We start from the raw sequence: 23632 nt of genomic DNA, 5'->3' as shown, positions 1-23632 counted from the left end.
TAACACTTTTCCCAGAAATAGTGGCCACGCGCATTTTCCTGATATTGAGAGCTCTCTGGAACTATCACTCTTGATGATAAAAGTGACAACGCAGAGCCAAGGTAGTTGCGTGTTATCACTTTTTCTGATAAAAGTGACTACGCGCAGCTCGCCAAGTTGAAGACTCTCTGGAACGATCACTTTTGATGACAATAGTGGTTACGCAGAGCTTTCCTGATATTTTGCCTCTCTGGAACTATCACTTTTACTGATAAAAGTGGTAACGCCCAGGCTTCACTTCTTCTTTGAGCTCTGAAGTGATCACTTTCACTGACAATAGTGATCACGCCCAGTCTGCAATTTCTTATTCTTGAGTTTTTGGAGTCCAGACTTGCTTCTTTCCTCTTCCTTGTCATCAAACTTCCATGAATATGATCCTTGCTCAATTTATTCCTACAAAAACAAGATTAAAAACTTAATTCCTAAGCAAAAATTTCACAATTGCTAAAATAACTACATAGGTAAACAAAATTCAATTCCTTCTCTTTTTCTAAGTTTTTCTGCTTTCTTTATATATTTTTCTTATCATTTGTGTTAGAATTATGCTAAAATATCAGTCAAAATATGGATTCATCACATACCCTAAGGTTCCTTCTAAGAAAGACAAGGAGAGACAATTTGCCAGATTTATGGACATTTTTAAAAGATTGCAAATTAATATTCCCTTCATTGAGGCTATGAAGCAGATGCCAAATAGCTTTACAATTCTAGTAACCATAGGTGCATTGCCTGTGGTAAAGACTTTGTTGGATCTGGTAGCAAGTATCAACCTAATGCCACTATCCATGTTGAAAAGGGTTCGGAAGCTGGAGATAAAACCTACAAGAATGACTTTGCAGCTAGCAGATAGATCTATGAAATTTCCTTATGATGTAGCAGAGGATATCTTAGTGAAGGTGGATAGAGTTGTATTTCTAATTGATTTTGTAATCATCGATATGGAAGAAGATGTGGAAGTTTCACTAATTTTAAGAAGACCTTTCATGAAGACTGCCAAGGTGATTATGATGTAGATGATGGCAAACTCAAGGTGAGAGTTTATGATGAAGAAGTCAATTTTAATGTCTTTGAAGCTATTCACCATCCTTTTAGGATGGATGTAATTGATGTGTTGTGCATGGTGGAAAAGACACAATTGCACAAGTCTAGTCCATTGGAAAAAGCTTTAATTGAAGCTTATCAAGATTTAAATGAAAAAGAGGAAAAGGAGATTGAAGATTGTTTGAAGAATTTAGAATCCTCTAATAATGAAGACATGACCATGAGCAAGGGTAAGGATCCTCTTGAAGGACTTGGAGGACCTATGACAAGGGCTAGAGCAAAGGAAGCTCTTCAACAAGTGTTGTCCATATTAATTGAATACAAGCACAAGTTTCAAGGAGAAAAGACCAAGGTTGTGAATTGCATCATGGCCCAAATGGAGGAGAACTAAGGCGCCACTTTGCTTCAATTTTTAAGTTTTTAGTTTGTTTTAAATAATGGCCCAATCCTTTGTAAAGTTGGCTAAACAAATTATGTTTTGCGGTTAATCAACTAATGAGCTGTGGTTTGGTTTTATTTCAAGTTGTAATAAGGGCCCAATTGGCAACTTAGGCATCAACCTTTGAGAGACCAAGAGGCGCATAGCTAATGGCTGTTGGGTGACTTTTTGGTTGCCACAATTTCAGTTACAATCAGCCATCAAGTAGTTTCATTTCCTAGCTTAGTGGATCATTATTTAAGTGGAATGTATTTTCCGTTATGGAACCTTTGTAATTTTGATGGTAAAGCTTCTATATAAGCTGAACCATTCTTATCAATAAGACAAGTTAAGTTTGATTCAGAAATATTAGAGTTTATCTCTTTTATCTTAGTGAGAGTGATTCTCCTAAGTTCTTGAGTGATTCAAGAACACCTTGGCTGTATCAAAGGGCTTTCACATCCCTTTGTGTGTTGCCTTCCTTGGAAAGAGTGATTCTTTCCTTCTCCCATTTAATTCATCACCAAAATTCCAAAAAAAAAACTCAAATCTGCCCAGAATTATCTCGTTATCATATCTTCCGTTCTACTCAGCCAAATTGAGTGATTCTTGAGCCTAAATTGAAGTTCAGAACGAGAACTTTCACCTCGTTTTGGAATCACCTCAATTGGAGTTCTATAACTCGAGATATTATCGTTTCTAAAATTCTGTCTAGCCACTACCAAACCAGCGTTTTTTGCTTCCTTTTTTTCACTCATTTTAACACCAAGGACAAACACCTAATTTGCCCAGAAATTCATCACTAAATTTTCTAATTTTCCTACAAGGTTCTAACCCTAAAGATCCTAAGTCAGCCTTTGTGCAAATAGGGTTCATGCCATTTGGTATTAGAGCTCCAGTTTAAGGGTTTGAAAGTCAAATTGGTAACATCCTTCCTTCATTCTCTTTTTGCCAATTGATTACCTTATTGTTCATATTATTTGTGATTGTACTGAGTCATTGCAAAAGTTAGGCCCTTGTGAAAATTCAAAAAAAAAAAAGTATAAAAAAACAAAAAAAGAAGAAGAAAATTTTGGGCTGAATGATTCATGCTTTTCAACAATTTGTTATATGGTAATATATTGGTGTTCTTAAAGGATTATTGCTAATTCTCTTGTTTACCAATTTTCCTTTACCCCTTTGTTTTTGTGATTTGTTAGCCTTTTCTTTGTCTACCTAGCCTTACCTTGCACATATTGGTGGATTGTTCTTTGTTGTGGCCATAATCTCTTGAATTGCCTAAGAACCCAAGGAGAATTTGAGTGGTAAAAGGCAAGAGTGTTTTCATTAGAGAAAAAGCCATAATTGTGTGATACACTTGAGTGTGGTGAGGTTTCAAATTCTACTTTCTATTTGCTTGTTATGTTTGAATTTGTTTGTTTGTGATGGCAGAAGGAAATCATAATCAAGGAGGAGGACTTTCTCGTTTCCAAATGCAAGCCTTGACACAACATTTGGAGAGATTGATGAGGTAACAAAATGATGAGCTCTAAGAAAGATTGGACCAATTGGAGAATAGAGGTCATGATGAAGAAGAAAGGAGGAGAAGAGGGAATGACGGTGCTCCTAGACAAAACCGAATTGATGGAGTCAAAATTTCTATTCCTCCATTTAAAGGAAGAAGTGACCCAGAAGCTTATTTGGGGTGGGAGATCAAAATAGAGCATATTTTTACTTGTAATACCTATGAAGAGGCCCAAAAGGTAAAGCTTGCAGCTATGGAGTTTTCTGATTACGCTCTTGTGTGGTGGAACAAATTGCAAAAAGAGAGAGCTAGGAATGAGGAGCCATTGGTGGATATATGGGTTGAAATGAAAAGGATCATGAGGAAGAGATATGTGTCGGCAAGCTATTCTAGGGACTTAAAATTCAAACTTCAAAAATTGTCCTAAGGTAGCAAAGGCGTTGAGGAGTACTACAAGGAAATGGAGGTGCTCATGATTCAAGCCAAGATAAAAGAGGATGAGGAGGTAACTATGGCTAGATTTCTTAGTGGTTTGAATAATGATATTCGTGATATTGTTGAGCTGCAGGAATTTGTTGAAATGGAGGACTTGCTTCACAAAGCAATCCAAGTGGAGCAACAATTGAAAAGGAAAGGTGTGGCCAAAAGGAGCTCCACTAATTTTGGTTTTTCTAGTTGGAAGGATAAGGGAAAAGGGCTGCCACTTCTAGTGCAGCGCCTACACCAACAAAAACTCCTCTAAAAACTCAAGAGCAACCCTCTAAAAGGAGTCAGGATGTGAAGTGCTTTAAGTGCTAAGGCTTAGGACACTATGCATATGAGTGCCCTAACAAAAAAAGCCATGATTTTTAGAGATGGAGAGTATATAAGTGAGTCTGAAATTGAAGAGGGAGAGGAGAATGAGGACGTGGAGGAGGAGGTGGAGAAAACACAAGAGGGAGACTTGTTGATGATAAGGCGATTACTTGGTAGCCAATTGAAGCCTTTGGAGAAGAGCCAAAGAGAAAACATCTTCCATACTAGATGCTTGATCAATGGTAAACTTTGCATGGAGATCATTGATGGAGGGAGTTGCACCAATGTGGCGAGTGCAAGACTTGTGTCTAAATTGAATTTAGTTACAAAGCCACATCCTAGGCCATATAGGCTTCAATGGCTTAGTGAGGATGGAGAGGTGCAAGTAAGGAAGCAAGTAGAGTTGGATATTTCCATTGGAAGATACAATGATAAGGTGCTTTGTGATGTTGTTCCTATGGAGGCCAGCCACTTACTCTTGGGGAGACCATGGCAATTTGATAAAAGAGCCAATCATGATGGTTTCACCAACAAAATCTCATTCATGCACCAAGACAAGAAGATAGTGCTCAAACCTTTGAGTCCGCAAGAGGTGTGTGAGGATCAAAGAAAAATGAGGGAAAAGATTGTCCAAGAAAAGAAAGAAAAAGAAAGCCAAACACTTGAGAGCTCAAAAAGTGAGGACAAAAAGAGAGAAACACATGAGAGGAAAAAGAAGAGTGAAACACTTGAGGTGAAGGAGAGCTTTCTAGCTACAAAAAGTGAGGTCAAGAGGTTGTTTCTATCTAAACAGCTCCTATTTTTGTTAATTTGCAAAAATTATGTTTTGACCACTAACACTTTTGATAACCTTGATTTGCCTTCTAGAGTAAAGTCTCTTTTGCAGGAATTTGAAGATGTGTTTCCAACAAGTATACCAAGTGGGTTGCCACCATTAAGAGGTATTGAGCATCAAATTGATCTCATTCCAGGAGCTTCTTTGCCTAATAGGCCAGCCTATAGAAGCAACCCTCAAGAGACCAAGGAGATCCAAAGACAAGTGGATGAACTCATTGGTAAAGGATGGGTAAGAGATAGCATGAGTCCTTGTGTTGTCCTAGTAATTTTGGTTCCTAAAAAGGATGGGACATGGCGCATGTGTTCTGATTGTAGGGCCCTTAATAACATCACCATTAAATATAGGCATCCTATACCTAGGCTTGATGATTTGCTTGATGAATTGCATGGTGCATGTTACTTCTCTAAAATTGATTTAAAAAGTAGATACAATCAAATTAGGGTTAGAGAAGGGGATGAATGGAAAACTGCTTTCAAAACAAAATATGGTTTGTATGAATGGTTGGTTATGCCTTTTGGCTTAACTAATGCTCCTAGCACTTTCATGAGATTAATGAACCATGTTTTGAGAAAATTCATAGGAAAATTTGTTGTGGTGTACTTTGATGATATTCTTATCTATAGCACTTCACTTGAATTGCATGTTGATCATTTAAAATCTTTCTTGTGTGTGCTTAGAGAAGAACAATTGTATGCCAATCTTGAAAAATGCATCTTTTGTACTAACCATGTTGTGTTTCTTGGTTTTGTTGTGAGTTCAAAAGGAGTACAAGTGGATGAGTAAAATGTTAGGGCTATTCAAGAATGGCCTACACCTAAGTCCGTGACCGAAGTGAGAAGTTTCCATGGTTTAGCAAGTTTCTATAGGAGATTTGTGCAGGATTTTAGCACATTGGAAGCACCTCTCAATGAAGTGCTTAAGAAAAATGTTGGTTTCAAATGGGGAGAGAAACAAGAAGAAGCTTTCAATGCTCTTAAGCAAAAGCTAACTAATGCCCCCATACTTGCTTTGCCAAACTTTCAAAAATCTTTTAAAATTGAGTGTGATACTTCAAATGTTGGGATTGGGGCTGTGTTGTTGCAAGAAGGCCATCCAATTGCTTATTTTAGTGAAAAGCTAAGTGGTCCTACCCTTAACTATTCAACTTATGATAAAGAGTTGTATGCCTTAGTGAAAGCTTTGAAAACATGGCAACACTACCTTTATCCCAAGGAATTTGTCATTCATAGTGACCATGAGTCCCTCAAATATATCAAGGGACAAGGCAAGCTTAACAAAAGGCATGCCAAGTGGGTGGAATTTCTAGAGCAATTCCCTTATGTTATCAAACATAAAAGAGGAAAAGGTAACATTGTAGTTGATGCTCTTTCTCGGCATTATGCTCTGCTTTCTATGCTTGAAACAAAATTGATTGGTCTTGAATGTTTGAAAAACATGTATGAAAGTGATGAAACTTTTGGTGAAATTTTTAAAAATTGCGAAAAATTTTCAGAAAATGGTTTCCTTAGACATGAAGGCTTTCTTTTCAAAGAAAACAAATTGTGTGTGCCTAAATGTTCTACAAGAAACTTGCTTGTTGGTGAAGCACATGAAGGAGGTTTAATGGGGCATTTTGGGGTCCAAAAGACTCTAAAAACATTACAAGAACATTTTTATTGGCCTCATTTGAAAAAGGATGTGCAGAAATTTTGTGAACATTGCATTGTTTGTAAAAAGGCAAAGTCAAAGGTAAAGCCTCATGGATTGTATACTTCATTGCCAATTCTGGAGTATCCTTGGATTGATTTATCCATGGATTTTGTTTTGGGGCTGCCAAACACAAGTAGTGGCAAAGATTCAATTTTTGTGGTTGTTGATAGGTTTTCTAAAATGGCTCATTTTATTCCATGTAAAAAGGTGGATGATGCTTCTCATGTGGCTTATTTGTTTTTCAAGGAGATTGTGAGACTCCATGGTTTGCCAAGGAGCATTGTTAGTGATAGGGACTCTAAGTTCCTAAGCCATTTTTGGAGGACCTTGTGGGGCAAGTTGGGCACTAAATTGTTATTTTCAACCACTTGTCACCCACAAACCGATTGGCAAACGGAAGTTGTTAATAGGACGTTGGGAACATTGCTTAGGACAGTTTTAAGAAAGAACTTAAAGACTTGGGAAGTTTGTTTACCCCATGTTGAGTTTGCTTACAATAGGGCTGTTCATAACACTACTAATTGTTCTCCTTTTGAGGTTGTTTATGGTTTTAACCCACTAACTCCTTTTGATCTTTTGCCTATGCCTAATGTTTCAGTTTTTAAGCATAAAGAAGGTCAAGCAAAGGCGGACTATGTGAAGAAGCTTCATGAGAGAGTCAAAAATCAAATTGAGAGGAGAAATGAAAGTTATGCTAAACAAGCCAACAAAGGGAGAAAGAAGGTTATCTTCGAACCCGGAGATTGGGTTTGGGTGCACATGAGAAAGGAAAGGTTTCCGAAACAAAGGAAGTCAAAGCTTCAACCAAGGGGAGATGGTCCATTCCAAGTGCTTGAAAAAATCAATGACAATGCTTACAAAATTGAGCTGCCAAGTGAGTATAATGTTAGTTCCACCTTCAATGTGTCTGACTTATCTCTTTGTGATGTAGATGGAGAATCTGATTTGAGGATAAATCCTTCTCAAGAGGGAGAGAATGACGAGGACATGACCATAAGCAAGGGCAAGGATCCTCTTGAAGGACTTGGAGGACCTATGACAAGGGCTAGAGCAAGGAGAGCAAAGGAAGCTCTTCAACAAGTGTTGTCCATATTAATTGAATACAAGCCCAAGTTTCAAGGAGAAAAGACCAAGGTTGTGAATTGCATCATGGCCCAAATGGAGGAGAACTAAGGCGCCACTTTGCTTCAATTTTTAAGTTTTTAGTTTGTTTTAAATAATGGCCTAATCCTTTGTAAAGTTGGCTGACCAAATTATGTTTTGCGGTTAATCAACTAATGGGCTTTGGTTTGGTTTTATTTCAAGTTGTAATAAGGGCCTAATTGGCAACTTAGGCATCAGCCTTTGGGAGACCAAGAGGCGCAGAGCTAGTGGCTGTTGGGTGACTTTTTGGTTGCCACAATTTCAGTTACAATCAGCCATCAAGTAGTTTCATTTCCTAGCTTAGTGGATCATTATTTAAGTGGAATGTATTTTCTGTTATGGAACCTTTGTAATTCTGATGGTAAATCTTCTATATAAGCTGAACCATTCTTATCAATAAGACAAGTTAAGTTTGATTCAGAAATATTATAGTTTATCGTTTTTATCTTAGTGAGAGTGATTATCCTAAGTTCTTGAGTGATTCAAGAACACCTTGGTTGTATCAAAGGGCTTTCACATCCCTTTGTGTGTTGCCTTCCTTGGAAAGAGTGATTCTTTCCTTCCCCCATTCAATTCATCACCAAAATTCTAAAAAAAAAACTCAAATTTGCCCAGAATTATCTCGTTATCATATCTTTTGTTCTACTCAGCCAAATTGAGTGATTCTTGAGCCTAAATTGAAGTTCAGAACGAGAAATTTCACCTCGTTTTGGAATCACCTCAATTGGAGTTCTATAACTCGAGATATCATCGTTTCTAAAATTCTGTCCAGCCACCACCAAACCAGCGTTTTTGCTTCTTTTTTTTCACTCATTTTAACACCAAGAACCAACACCTAATTTGCCCAGAAATTCATCACTAAATTTTCTAATTTTCCTACAAGGTTCTAACCCTAAAGATCCTAAGTCAGCCATTGTGCAAATGGGGTTCATGCCATCTAAAGAACTACCTCCACATGAAGCTCACCCTGAAAATTTGCCTCAGGAAGAAAAGATAATGTAACACCCCAAATTTTGGTAATATTAATTATCGGTATTTATACGTGTATGCGGATTGAATGGATGTCAGAATTTCACTTAAGTGCCTAATGATGAAATGGAAATGAGGTAATTGCATTTGACTGCGTAATAAAGGTGTTGAGTGTATATATATGTGTGTGTGTGTGACTGAGTTAGACTAGAAATAAGCTGTGATCTTAAGTGCAGAGTGCCCTAGCTGCGGCGAGAAAAGCTTGTTGTAGCAAGAGGGCCCTGGCCCTAGGAAGAAAAGGGGTGAAACTGTCGCCTTCTCGCTGTAGCGAGATATTCTCGCTATGGCGAGAGAGCAACAGAGGGGACTGCATTTTTGGATGCAGACTCGCTGTAGCGAGATTCTGCAGAAACCAGGATGCAGTTTTGTCTGAGATTTTTGCTGTGGCGACAGAGGGCGTCGCTGCAGCGAGAATTATTGCTGTAGCGAGAATTATTGCTGTAGCGAGAGTGTCGCGATCAGAGGGGTTTTAAAAGAGGAGTTTAGGGATTTGAGGGTTATTTCTCAAATTCCCTCCCAAATCTCTTCGATTCTGTCCACCCCAAATCCTTCTCCACCAATTAAATTGCCTCCAAAGTCGTTCGTGAGTTAGATTAAAGGTTGGATCCGTGTTGGGGACGCTTGGAGGTGAGTTTTAACTGTTAGAGTTTCATTTTTCCTCCCCTTTCTTTGTTTTTGGGTGATTTTTGGGGTTCTCACGGAATTAACCCTGTGTTTAGGTCAAAATCTATGCGAGGAACGTTTCCAAGGTCGAATCCATGAGTGGGTCTTCAATCCAAGGTAAAGGGAGACTCTATCCTATCTCAATATGCATGAATTGTTGTTTATGCGATTGAATATGGAAATGTGGTAGAGTTAGATGTAGAATATGTATGAGAAATGTGAAATGATGGTGGGATGTGATGAGGGCCTTATGCCAGGACTTATGAATATTAGGTTTATAGATGAGAGTATGAGTATCTGATGAAACGTGATGTGCAATGGATTAGCTAGACCTGTGGAGGGTGATTATGCATGTGGATATGTCATTGATTGGTGAATAAATGTAGGCTATGTGGTGCTAATGAATGTAGACTATATGCAATGTATTATAAATGAATGTGGGCCTAGTGCCGTGTATTGTACAATAATGTGAATGGGGCGGGTAGCCGCCGGTGTACAATAATGTGAATGGGACGAGTAATCGCCGATATGAAATATTGTGATTGGGCGTGTTAATGCCAGTATAACGTGTCGTGATGCTGTAAATTGGGCATATAAGCGTCGGTATAATATGCTGTTGATTATGGAATTGAAATGTTGGCTGTGATTATATCTGCTTTAATGCATTTTTAATGATTCAAAGGTGAGACTCTATGATTGATTGCATGTTTCGGTAGTGTAGAGTACTCACCCTTAATTCATTTTTCAGGTAATCAAGATGATCAACACCGGACTCAGTGAAGGGACGAATGGACTGCTATAGAACTTACATGTTATTTTGAAACCATTGTATTGGAACTAGTCCTCTAGCAGTGACTTGTGAAATTATTCGAATTTGTGAAATTATTATTTATTTGAAATTAAAGTTAAGGTGTTACATAGAGGAGCAGAAATTAGAGTTGAAAATGTTACCATCACATCTTAAATATGTGTTTCTTGAAGATGAAGGGAAGCAGCCGGTAGTGATTAGCAGTGCATTATCAAAAGGAGATGAAGAAAAATTGATTTCAGTGTTGAAGGCAAATGAAGGAGCTATAGGTTGGACCTTATCAGATCTTAAAGGTATTACTCCTTCTTATTGCATACACAAGATTCACATGGAAGCGAATTTCAAACCAGTAGCTCAACCTCAGAGACGTCTTAATCCTACCATGAAAGAAATGGTGAAGAAAGAAATGATGAAATTGTTGGATGTAGGAATGATTATCCTATTTTAGATAGCGCCTGGGTTAGTCTAGTCCAGGTAGTCCCAAAGAAAGGAGGGGTGACTATGGTTAGAAACAATAAGGATGAATTGATTCCAACAAGAAAGTTACTGGTTAGAGAATGTGCATTGACTACAAAAAACTTAATCAAGCTACTAGGAAAGATCATTTTCTTTTGACATTTATCGATCAAATGTTGGAGAGATTAGCTAGACAAGCCTTTTACTACTTTTTGGATGGATACTCTGGTTACAATCAGATCACTGTAGATCTAGAAGATCAGGAGAAAACTGCCTTCATATGTCCATTTGGTATGTTTGCTTATAGAAAGATGCCATTTGGATTGTGCAATGCGCTAGCTACTTTCCAAAGATGCATGTTGGCTATCTTCTCAAACTTGGTGGAGAAATGCATAGAAGTATTCATGGGTGACTTCTTAGTTTTTGGATCATCATTTGAAGATTGCCTGGCAAACTTGAACATCGTACTGAAATGGTGTGTTGAAATAAATTTGGTGCTCAATTGGGAAAAATGCCATTTTATGGCGACTGAAGGCGTGGTGCTTGGCCACAAAATCTCCTCCAAGGGCATTCAACTTGATAAAGCAAAGGTGGAGGTGATTGAGAAGCTACCACCACTAACAAATGTAAAAAGGATCAAAAGCTTCCTTACGCATGTTGGGTTCTACAAGCGATTTATCAAAGACTTTTCAAATATTGCGAAGCCACTCAACAATTTACTCAATAAGGATACTCCTTTTAATTTTTATGTTGAATGCCTACATGCCTTTGAATTACTTAAACAAAAACTGATTTCAACTCTTGTCATAGTTGCCCCTGACTAGAATTTAGATTTTGAATTAATGTGTGATGCAAGTGATTATGCTGTAAGGGCTATAGTAGGACAGAGACAATCTAAAGTTTTCCATGCTATTCATTATGTTAGTAAGGTTTTAAATGAAGCACAAGTGAATTATGCTACCATTAAAAAAAATTACTAGCAATAGTGTATGCCTTGGAAAAATTTAGATCTTATTTGATCGGTTCTAAAGTAATTTATACTGATCATGCTACAATTAAATATTTGTTAATTAAATCTGATTGAAAACCAAAATTAATTCTGTGGATTTTGTTATTGCAGGAATTTGCTTTAGTTATCAGATACAAAAAGGGCAGTGAAAGTTTTGTTGCTAATCATCTATCAAGATTAGCGAATCAGGAGGTAACCAACAAAGAAATAGAAGTGATAGAGGAGTTTCTTGATGAAAAACTTCTCTTGGTGCAAGAAAGGTCAGGGTTTGCAGACATGGCTAATTACAAAGCAGCAGGTGTTATGCCTAAAGATTTTAACTGGAATTAGAAGAAGAAATTCTTGAGGGATGCTCGATACTATGTCTGGGATGATCCTCATTTTTTTAAGCTGGGAGTTGATGGACTATTAAGAAGATGCGTTGCATCAGATGAAATTCAAAACATATTGTGACATTGTCACAGTTCTCCATATGATAGGCATTTCAATGAAGAGAGGACAATAGTCAAGGTCCTTCAATCTGGGTTTTATTGGCCCATCCTGTTTAAAGATTCTTATAATTATGTCCAGTAATGTAACAACTGTCAAAGATCAAGCAGAATTTTAAGAAGGCATGAAATGCCTCTTTCAAGCATTTTGGATGTAGAGGTCTTTGACTGTTGAGGAATAGATTTTATAGGATCACTTCCAACTTCATATTTGAATGAGTATATCTTAGTAGCTGTAGACTACGTATCAAAATGGATTAAAGCTATTGCATCTCAAAAGGTGGATGCCAAAATTGTGATAAAATTCCTGAAGAAGAACATGTTTTGTAGATTTGGCACACCAAGGGTATTAATCGGTGATGGAGGGTCTCATTTTTGCAATTCTCACATACAGAACGTCCTAAAGCATTATAGGGTAAGGCAAAAGGTAGCATCACCCTATCATCCACAAACAGACGGCCAAGCTAAGGTTTCCAACAAAGAAATTAAGAGGATCTTGGAGAAGACTGTTACAGCTTTAAGAAAAGATTGGTCTCTTAAGCTGGATGATGCACTTTGGGCTTATAGGACTTCATATAAAGCTCCTATAGGTCTCTCCCTATTTCAATTTGTTTATGGGAAAGTATGTCACTTACTAGTAGAACTTGAGCAAAAGGCATTTTGGGCTTTAAAGTTGCTAAATTTTGACTCAAAAGCTTCAGGAGAGACAAGGAAACTTTAGCTGGAAGAATTACAAGAAATGAGACTCACTGCTTATGAATCCTCAAAACTTTACAAGGAAAAGATGAAGGAGTATCATGAAAAAAAGATCCTCAAGAGACCATTTAGGCCTGGCTAATCTATACTTTTATTCAATTTTAGGTTGAAGTTGTTCCCTAGAAAATTGAAATCAAAATGGTCAGGACTATTTCTTGTGAAGTAGGTGAAGCCCTATGGAGCTATGGAATTACAAGATCCAGCTACTCAGAGAAGTTGGGTGATCAATGGACAAAGGCTCAAGACATACCTGGGTGGTGAAGTTAAGAGACTCACCATCATTATTTCACTACATGATCCTTAAAGAAACAGGCGTCAAGCTATGAGACGTTAAACAAGTGTTTCCAGAGAGGCAACCCAGTGTTTATTTGTGCAATTATATCCTTTATGTTGTTTATTTTCAGTATTTATTAGCTATTTTAGGAAGTTAATCTTATATTTTGTGACTCTATGTATTAATCTTTATGATCACAAGGTGGTGCTTAGGTCAGACGTGACAGGGAAGCCAGGAGGTCCAAGGACATAGCTTTAATGTATCTATTCCTGTTTTGTCGTGAATTTGAGCGCTGAATGTTAGGTGAATTAATTTTTAATGGTAGAGTGATTAAGGGCTGAAAAAGAATGGAAAATGGTAAGTTTAGAAGAGTGTAAAAATAAGTCTGGGTAAGCATTTTGTGTGCTACTCTCGCTGTAGCGAGGGACGAGCGAAGTGAGGAGCTTAGACTGTGAGCGTGTCACTACAACGAGACATTTCTCGCTGCAGCGAGAAAGTTGTCATTGTAGCATGGCAAAGCTCGCTGTAGCGAGAAAGATGTCGCTGTAACGAATCTCCTTTCGCTACAGCTAAAAAATTAGACAAAATTGCACAAAAGTTTATGATAGGGTGATGCTTTACTTCCTTTCTTGTTATTTGAGTTGTTTTTCTCTTATTCTCCAAAAATTCTATAAACCCTAGGTCTTTCATTATAGAATTCATAGAAATTAATGTTTAAAATGTAGAAATCATATTGTAAATATGATTACTAAGTGTGTTTTGTTGTTGTGATGTGTGTTTCTCAAATACTAGGACCCTAAAATGAGGACCATTGATAGTTAGGGTTATAATGTTATTTTGAAATTGAAAGGAAATTGATTGTGGTGGTGTTTTGGGGTAAAAGGGCATCAATTTTTATGAATCCTAGGTTTCTAATTGGGTTAATTTGAAAATTTGAGATTCGAAATGCAAAGCTAGGGTACTTAGTGGAATATTTTTTGGGTGTTTTGATGAAGGATAAGTGTAATAGTTATAAACGCATGGTTTTCCCTAATTTCCTTGATTCCTAGGACTTTAAAAATATGATTCTTGAATTAAAAAGGTTACTAAAGTGAAAATTAGGGAGATGTTGCCATTGAGTGTTCAGAAAATCTAGTTTCTAACTTCAACACTCGTAGATATTAGGATCTTGGATGTTTCATGAACCTTAGGGACTAAAGGTTGATTAATTGTATTATGGCGAGTGTGATCAAGATATTTGCATGTTGTTACAAGTCTAGTATGTCTTTGTGCTTAATTGTCATGATGGAGTTTGTAAAATTTATTTGTGATTAAAATACTTCTATAAATGATACCATTATGGAATCTAATCAAATGAATGGAGTATGTTGTGTTGATGTTGGATTTGAATTGAATTGAATAAGATTAATGGTTTTGGGATTGTCATCCAAATCAATTTGAACATGCCTAGGTTAATACATTGAGTTGAGTTAGTTTTAGTATCATTATGATTTACATTACCATTTTACACTTATTGATGAACTAAATTGTGATTTTATAGGAGAATTAAGGTTAAAGCCCACAAGGACCTAGCTTCTACACCAAAGAAATAGAAAGGTGTTTCCTCTTCACAACCATCACCATCTGATCCAAGGAAATTCAGAGACAAAGATAGGGAGAACAGATTCAAATAGATACAAGATTGGTTGATCATAGCGGAAAAAAGAGTAGCTTTGAAGGAAGGAGAGTTTGATGAGTTTAACAATGAGATTGAGAGGCATAAATGGAGAATATTGGCAGAACCAAGAGGCTATTATGACCCAAACATTGTTAAAGAATTATATGCCAATGCTAAACCAGATTTTATTTCAAGAAGGCTTAATACAAGGTCTATAGGTTGACTACTCCAGAAACGCAATCAACAGTTATCTGGGTAATCCATTCCAGCTGGAGGAGAATGAGAGGGACTATTTTCACACCAAGCTCAATTCATGCACCCAGCCCTTCACCACAAATCATAAAAGGAAAGCTTTGAGGATTTATAGAAAAAACATGACCACTTTATCTCAAGTGTGGACCATCTTCATCTGCCACAACATAGTTTCTAAAGGCCACACTTTATCCATGACCATATGTTACTACTACCTTCGGTATAGCATTTTGAGGGGAGGATAGGTAGATGTAGCCCACATAATTACAATCAATTCTATTATATTTAAGCTCAATTAATTTTTATCTTAACAATTAATACATTTTGAATTGCTCTCTGAGACGATATTTCGGTACTTTACTAGTTATTACTTGCAACAGACCCGGTACATTTGCCATGTTTAAAGGAAAAATCTAACAGCTACGCGTATGATGAATTCTACTGTTAGCTGGGTAATCAAAAGGGATACTATATCCTGTATCGACCTCTAAGGTGAATACATCACGAAGTTCATTATTTACAATAAACTTACAGTGACAGAGTTGTTGCCACTCTCTAAATACAAAATTTAGCTTACTACAAAACACTTTGATAGCCTAACGGGTCTCTATAGGTCTATCATTTGTAACGCCCCAAATTTTGTAATATTAATTATGGATAATTTTATAAATCTAACTGTATATTCACGTGTGTATTTTTAGATATATGTTGTGAATATGAATATATGTAGATGGGTGTATGCATGACTGGTTGGGCTGAAATAGCCTAAGTGCAGGGCGTGATACTGGCTGTTCTCGCTGCAGCGAGAGGGCCCTAAAAGGAAGGACCAGAACTGTCGCCTTCTCGCTGTAGCGAGAGAGCAACAGCTTGGGGTGCATTTATGGGTGCAGTCTCGCTGTAGCGAGAGGATCTCGCTGGAGCGAGATTCTGCAGAAACCAAAGTGCAGTTTTCTCTTATTTTTTTCGCTGTAGCGAGAAGGCGTGTCGCTGCAGCGAGAATATCTCGCTGTAGCAAGAGTGTCGCGACCAAAAAAGGATTTAAAGGGGGTTAGGGTTAGGGGAGAGTTATTTCTCCCTCTCCCTTCAAAATTCTTTTGATCATCTCATCTCCAAACCCTTTTTCATCGATTATATTGCCTCCAAAGTCGTTCAGAAGCTTGATTGAAGGTTGGAGTTGTGTGAGAAACTCTTGGAGGTGATTTTTAATGGTTAGGGTTTCAGTTTTTTGTTCTCTTTCTCTATTTTTGTGATTTCCCTAGGGTCTCATGAAGTTTCTCCATGTGTTTAGGATGAAATCCGTGAAGGGAGCATCTCTTGGTAGATTTAGTGTGTGGGTCTTCAATCTGAGGTAAGGAGGGACTCTATCCTACTCTTTTGTGCATAAATTGTTGATATTCTGCCGAATATTGTGTTGTGGTTGAGTTAGTGGGTAGGAAATTACTGAGAAATGTAATGTGGGCCATGTGCCGTGATGTGTGAACATGATGTGTGTTGATCCGAAATTGATGGATATGGATTGTATGTAAATGTTGTGTGATAGAATGAGTATGGGCACTTGTGCCGTATATTTGAATGAATATTGTGAAAATGTGGGCCCAAGAGCCATGTAATATGAACGATAATTATGGGTTGTGTGCCGTGTGTAAGCATGATTACTGTATGCGCGAATGGAATATGTGTGAATGGGCGTGCAGCGCCGTTGTAATGTGTTGTGAATGATTCAGCGATACACTAGGGATGTGAGAGATGAGGACGGTAGAAATACCTTAGGGAAGAGGGAGTGATGGTAACACCGACTGCGGAACGGGTGCACCACAGGCCACACATTCTCTTCCTCACTAGACCTCTGACTGCTATCTTTGCTGAACGACCTATGACTACCTACGTGGTATCCGTGAGGCGGGGGTAACCGGCAACCATTCATGGTGTAAATCTATGATCACAGTGCCACAGTGAGTGTGGTTGGTGTGTGTGTATGCACGAGTTTTGTGTACTGTACCTATGGATATGGAATGTTGCCTGTGATTACATTTGTTTAATGTATTGGAAATGTGCTGGAGGTGAGACTCTACGTTGATTGTGTGTTTTTGGATAGTGTAGAGTACTCACCATTACATTCATTTTTCAAATTCAAAATCAGCACTGAACTCAGTGAAAGGATGGATGGACTGCTATAGGACTTAGTTTTTATTTTAAAATTTGTTGTAACTAAAATAGTCTTATAGCAGTCATTTGATATTAATTTGTAACACTTCCCTTATTTTGAAGTATTTTATGAAAATTGGTTATTTGAATTTGTGAAATTCTTATTAAATTGAAATTAAATTTAAGGTGTTACATCATTCATATTCTCTAAAAATATTTGTAAGGATGAGTTCCTTCCTCATCACTAAAAACATACGCAATTTTCAATATCACAATACCAAAGTTCCTCTCTCTCACATAAGCACTTCCTTATGCACTATGATCACATTTATTAGTTGCCTCCAACATTTCCTGAGGTTTTACACAGATAGGTGAATAGTCGTTGGTTAATCCTTGCAAACAGATACAACGTATACAATATATGGCCCCTTAGCAAAGGTATAGATTTAGATGGAGTTTGAAATTTTTATTTTTTTTAAAAAAAAAGTGAACAGTAAGTCAGTCATGAACGTAATTCCGGCATTTAACAGTAAGGCGGTATGAACAGTGATTCTGACGATAAACAATAGGTCGGCGTGAACAGTACTCAATTTTTTTTTTTAATATTTTGCCTTTAAATAAGGGACCTTGCATGAAATCTTCATTCTTCACACTTCTCAAAGGTTCTAGAGAGACCCAAATGTCAGATTGGTGTAATTATATGTTACTATTCCCTATGAATTGTGTTGCGTATACCTAAGTCTATAAATTTTCATATATCAGAATGTATATATATATATATATATATATATAAAGATAGTATGTTTGCTGGATTAGAAGCAGTGTAATTGTTGTGCTATGTGATTATGCTGTTAAATGCAAAGTGCAATGTGAGCTGAAGAATGATTATTAAGTGTCCTATATGTAGAATAATTTAGAAAACATAGTTGAGAGTTGGTATTATTTTCTCAGGAGAGAAATTTAGAATCTGGGTGCAGGGTATCTCATTCAAGCGAGAGCAGATAGGATTGTCTCAGCTATAACCTTGCCTAAGTGAGAAGGAATCTCGCTCAGGCAGGAAGTGACCTCGCTCAAGCGAGAGGTGCTGGCTCAAGCGAGGATTCGCAGGAGTAATAAGTAGCTCTCTAGACATAATCTCGCCGAGCGAGAATGTTGCTTGCCCAGGCGAGATGCAGCTCGCTTAAGCGAGATGATTCTCGCTCAAGCAAAAATAGCAGAAATCTAAGAAGTTCCATTGTCTATTTTTGTCGCCCAGACGAAGGTGAGCTCCCCTAGGCAAGATTAGACCTCGCTTAAGCATGAGCGCGCGGGCTAGAGAGGTATTTAAAGGATCTCAGCATCCAGAAACTTCATTTTTCTCACCAAACAACTTTTCTCTGTCATTTTCTCTCTGTTCTCTCTTCTATTACTCTTAGAGAAAACTTTCCTGAACTCAAATTTTTCTCCTATCAAAGCGAGATTTTCTATCTCATTGAGATCTAGGTGAGTTCTTGAAGCTCAGTTTTTAGTCTTTACTTTGTTTATTGTCTCTCTTTCTTAAGTGACTTATACCATATCACTAAAACAATAAAAACAATAATTTCTATAGAAAAAATTCTAACAAATTGAAAAGGAGTATTTTGGTAGTTTTTGAGTTGAAATTACTTCTGTTTAATGTAAATGTTGTTTTAGTGCTAGAAATGAATTTACAATCTTTGTTAATACCTGCATGGTGTGACTACGGTAAAATTAATATGAATTTCGTTGTTATGCCTTTGATTTGTATAAAAAGGGGTTTTCACAAATTTTTAAGAAAGTTTTTGAGTTTTGGAGTATTTAGTACTATTTATAAAATCACAAAAACTATACTATGGGATCAGAACACATATTTTTACTATTCTAGAGTTGATTGAATTATTTTGAAGTTAAATGATATTTTAAGTGAATTTTTGGAAATTTGTAACAAGACCTTAATAGAAAAGGAACAAAAAATGGAAAGTGATCATGAAATAAACTTTTGGAACCTTGAATACTTTTGAATATCCTAGACCGTGTGAAATATGAATTTTTCAAGGAGATTGGACTAAATTTAAAAGATTAAACCTATACATAAAGAGTTACCATTATTTTTTACCCTAAGTTGACTTTAAAATTTCAAGAACTTTGTGCACATGAGTGGTAGGACCAAAAGACTATTTTTAACTATGTTGAGATATGAAAAAAAAATCTTCAAAGTTGGAGGACAACGTGCCATACAACTGATACTCACCAATTTTCATAAAAGGATCTTTTGTAAATAAACAAAGTTTAGAGGGCTAAATTGAGAAATTTAAAAACTTCAAGGACTATTTCTCGAAACAAAGTTTAAATAAAGGACTATATTAGGAGTAAATTATCACTAGTTTCATCAAAATTGAATTTAAAATGAATTAATTGTAATTTTTCTACTAAACTATTGTTAGAAAATGAATTTTTGTGACCTGTAAAGGTAAATGGTGGTTCTATGAAACTCTTGAGTATACAAACTATGCTTGTGTATTTATATAAAAAGATATACTAAAAGGGAAAAATGCCACTAGTTTCACAAAAAAAAATTTAATTTTCTAACAATATGTTAGGTGAAAATGTATTGGTAGTGAGTGAATTCTTAGAAGTTTATCTAGAAGAGATAAATGAGCTACTGCCAGAAAGAGCGATCGAATTTATTATTGATCTTATTCTAGGAGCAAGTTCAGTTTCTATTGCACCCTATCGAATGTCACCAATAGAATTAGTTGAGGTGAAAAAGCAAGTAGAAGACTTATTACAGAAGCAATTCATGAGACCTAGTGTATCACCTTGGGGAGCACCTATGCTTTTGGAGAAAAAGAAGGACGAAAGTATGAGGATGTGCATGGACTACCTCTAACCGAACAAAGTAGCAATAAAGAATAAGTATCCTCTTCCCAGAATACATGATCCAATGGATCCATTGCAAGGAGCTTCACTATTTTCAAAGGTCGATCTACGATCTGGCTACCATCCAATTTGGGTGAAGAATAAAGATATTCTGAAGACAACATTCAGAACTCGCTACGACCATTATGAGTACTTAGTTATGTCTTTTGGGGTGACTAATGCTTCGACAATATTCATATATTACATGAATCGAATCTTCCATCAATATCTAGACCAATTCCTAGTGATATTCATAGATGACATCTTAATATATTCAAAGAGTCATGAAGAGCATCTTGAACAATTGAGGATTGTCCTATAAATTTTAAGTGAAAGGTAGTTGTATGCAAAGTTCTCGAAGTATGAATTCAGGCTATCGCAATTACAATTTCTAAGACACATGGTGTCAAAAGAAGAAATCATGATAGATCTAGCAAAGGTAGAAGTAGTAACTCAATGGTCAAGACCTTTGACTCTAGTCGAAGTTCAAAGTTTCTTAGGATTGGCTAACTACTATAGAAAATTCATTGAAAGATTTTTTAAGATAACATTACCTTTAACGAAGCTGACCCAGAAAGAATTTCAACTGCAACAAAGATTGTGAAGCGAGTTTCTAGAAACTTAAGGAAAGACTTACATCTGCACCTGTATTGATTTTGCCTAATCCAGGTCAAAAGTTAGAGGTTTATTGCGACGCTTCAAGATAAATACTAGGATGTGTTCTGATACAAACTGGCGAGGTAGTTGCTTATGCTTGTAGGCAACTGCGACCACATGAAGTTAACTATCCTAGGCATAACTTAGAGCTAGCAACAGTGGTCTTTGAACTGGAGATTTGGAGACACTACCTCTTCAGAGCTATATTCAAAGTCTTCTCTGACCACAAGAGGCTGAAATATTTGCTTGACTAGAAAGAGCTGAATATATGACAAAGGAAGTGGATGGAATTCCTGAAGGATTATGACTTCAAGTTATCCTACCATTCTGGGAAAGCAAATGTAGTAGCAGATGCATTGAGCAGGAAGTCTTTGCATATTTTGGCTATGATGAAAAAAGAATGGATGTTGATTAAAGAATTTAGAGACTTAAATTTGGCAATGGAAGTGCAACCCAAAAGCTTGTAACTTGGAACCCTAAAGATCAACAACAATTTTCTGACTAAAGTTCAAACTGCACAATAAGAAAATCAGTATTTGCAAGAAATGATATGGAAGAAAGATGAAAGCAAGGATTCAGAGTTTCATCGTGATTCAAATGAGCTAATAAGTTTCAAGGACAGGGTGTGTATTTTCCAAAATGAAGAGCTAAAGCAAATGATACTGGAGGAGGCACATAAGAGTAAATTTAATTTTCATCTGAGCAACGAAGATGTATCAAGATTTCTGAAGGAATTTCTGGTGGTATGGCATAAAGAAAGAGGTAGTTGAGTATGTTGAGAAGTGTTTAACATGTCAGAAATCAAAAGCAGAGCATCAACGTATGCCGAGGGAATTGCAACTGTTAGAGATTCCCGATAGAAATGGGATAGCATCTTCATGGATTTTGTATCTGATTTATCAAGGATAAAGCATAATTATGATGCAACATAGATGACTGTAAATCGATTGACAAAGACTGCATATTTTATCCCAATCAACATGAGGTACAAGCAAGAGAAACTACCAGAGGGGTATGTCAAAAAGATAGTTAGGCTGTATGGAGTACCTTTGAGCATCATATCAGATAGAGACTCGAGGCTTACATCAAAATTCTAAGAAAGTCTACAAAAAGCCTTGAGAACTATGTTAATGCTTAGCTCGGTATATCATCTCAAAACTGACAGACAAATAGAGCAGACCATCCAATCTCTAGAAGACCTGTTACAAGCTTGCATGATGGAGCAACAAGGAGTTTGGGATGATTGTCTATCTTTGGTAGAATTCATATATGACAACAGTTATCATGCTAGCATTGGTATGACAATCGTATGAAGTGTTGTAGAAAGAAAGTGTAGAATGCCTCTATGTTAGTACAAGACCGGAGAAGCCATTTAGTTTGCTCCTAATGTGGTCCAAAGGCAGAATGAACAAGTTCAGATGATTAGAGAGAAAATCAAAATTTCACAAGATAGGTAGAAAAGCTATTATGATAAGCGGAGAAAGCCTCTAGAATTTCAGGTTGGTGATCATGTATTTCTGAGAGTCTTACTTACTACTAGAGTCAGTAAAGCTTTGAAATCTAAAATGCTATCACCCAAATTTATAGGACCTTTTGAGATTCTAAAGAGATTTGGTCTTGTGGCTTACCAAATTTCTCTGCCACCAAATCTTTCAAATTTGCATTTAGTTTTCCATATATCTCAACTCAGAAAATATATGTTTGATCCCTTATCCCTCTCATGTAATCAAGTTTGATCCTATCCAAGTTCAAGAGAATCTCTCCTATGATGTATTTTCAGTGAAGATTGCCAATCATCGAGTCAAGCAAGCTTAGAGGCAAGACCATATATCTAGTTAAGGTGATATGGAATGCAAAAAACAAAGGAGACTCTACATGGAAACCTGAGGATAAAATGAGGGAGATATATGCTTATCTTTTCTTGAGCCATTGAATTTCAAGGATGAAATTCTTTAAAGGGTGAAAGAGTTATAACATCCTATTTTTCATTTGCAATTTCTTGTTTTCAAAATAGAAGAGTTTTCCCAAAAAAAAAAAAGAATATCCCTTTAAACTTAGGAGAATATTCCTTTTAGCTCAAGCAAAAATTTTTTGCTCAAGCAAGAATGGATCATATTTTCTCAACTGAATTTTTGCTCAAGCAAGAAATCTCAACAAAAATTGGTAGCTCTTTGTCGTGTTTTTGCTCAAGCGAAAATACTCTCGCTCGAATGAAAATATTAGCAAAAGAGTAAAATTTTTGTCTGATTTTCTCGCTTAAGCAAAATTTCACAAGTTTTGAAAAGTATTTAAGAGATTTTCACTTTGAAACTTGTATTGTAATCCAAGAAACCTCTCACTCACTTCCTTTACTCAGAGAAACCCCTTGCAAACTCCAAACTCCTTTTGAATCCAAGCTCAGATTTTCTTTCCTCTCAATCTCAAGTAAATTCAAGAAAACGTGAAATTTGAATTGAGTTGGGTAGGTTACAAATTTTGCAAGCTTTTGGCACAAAATAGACCATTTACTACATTATGTATGGGCTATTTCCGAGGAATTTAGTTTGAATTTTCTACTTGATTTTTTGGATTTCTTCTTGAACGAATATAACCCTTTTTACTCCAATAACTTACCATAACAATTTCAGAATTTTTCATGGTCATTTCCTTACTCAAAATGGACTAACATTCTAGGTTTTTCTAGAAGTATTGTGGTCATTTTAGTTTAATTTTGTAATTTTATTTATTTATTATTTTTCTTCTTTTTAAACTTCTTATAATTTATATAAAATTATTTTAGATATTCAAAATTTTTTAAATAAAATTTTTAGATATTTATTTATATTTTACCGATCAAATTTTTTTAGGTAAAATTTTATTAAAAAAAATTTTAGTTTTTAAGTCTCTATTCTATACTTATTTCTAATTCAACGAGATTAATATATTTAATATTTATTTATAAAGTGAGAGAAATTTAAAGTGTTACAATACAAAATACATGAACAAACTTCACTTAAGCACGACAAAATTGGTTTTATAAGGTAGAGATCAATTTGTGCATTACTCACTTGCTGTA

The 23632-nt window shown here is 36.3% G+C and overlaps 1 pseudogene; it reads left to right on the top strand.

The window, feature by feature from the left end:
- Window positions 1-716: 716 nt before the first annotated feature.
- On the top strand, window positions 717-10415 carry LOC113874177 (annotated as a pseudogene).
- Window positions 10416-23632: the final 13217 nt, after the last annotated feature.

This window comes from Abrus precatorius, unplaced genomic scaffold (genome assembly GCF_003935025.1).
Source record: "Abrus precatorius isolate BTA unplaced genomic scaffold, Abrus_2018 Scaffold8, whole genome shotgun sequence".
Lineage (NCBI taxonomy): Eukaryota > Viridiplantae > Streptophyta > Magnoliopsida > Fabales > Fabaceae > Abrus > Abrus precatorius.
Note: the sequence above shows the minus strand (reverse complement) of the source record. Positions and strands in the feature narration are given on the sequence as shown.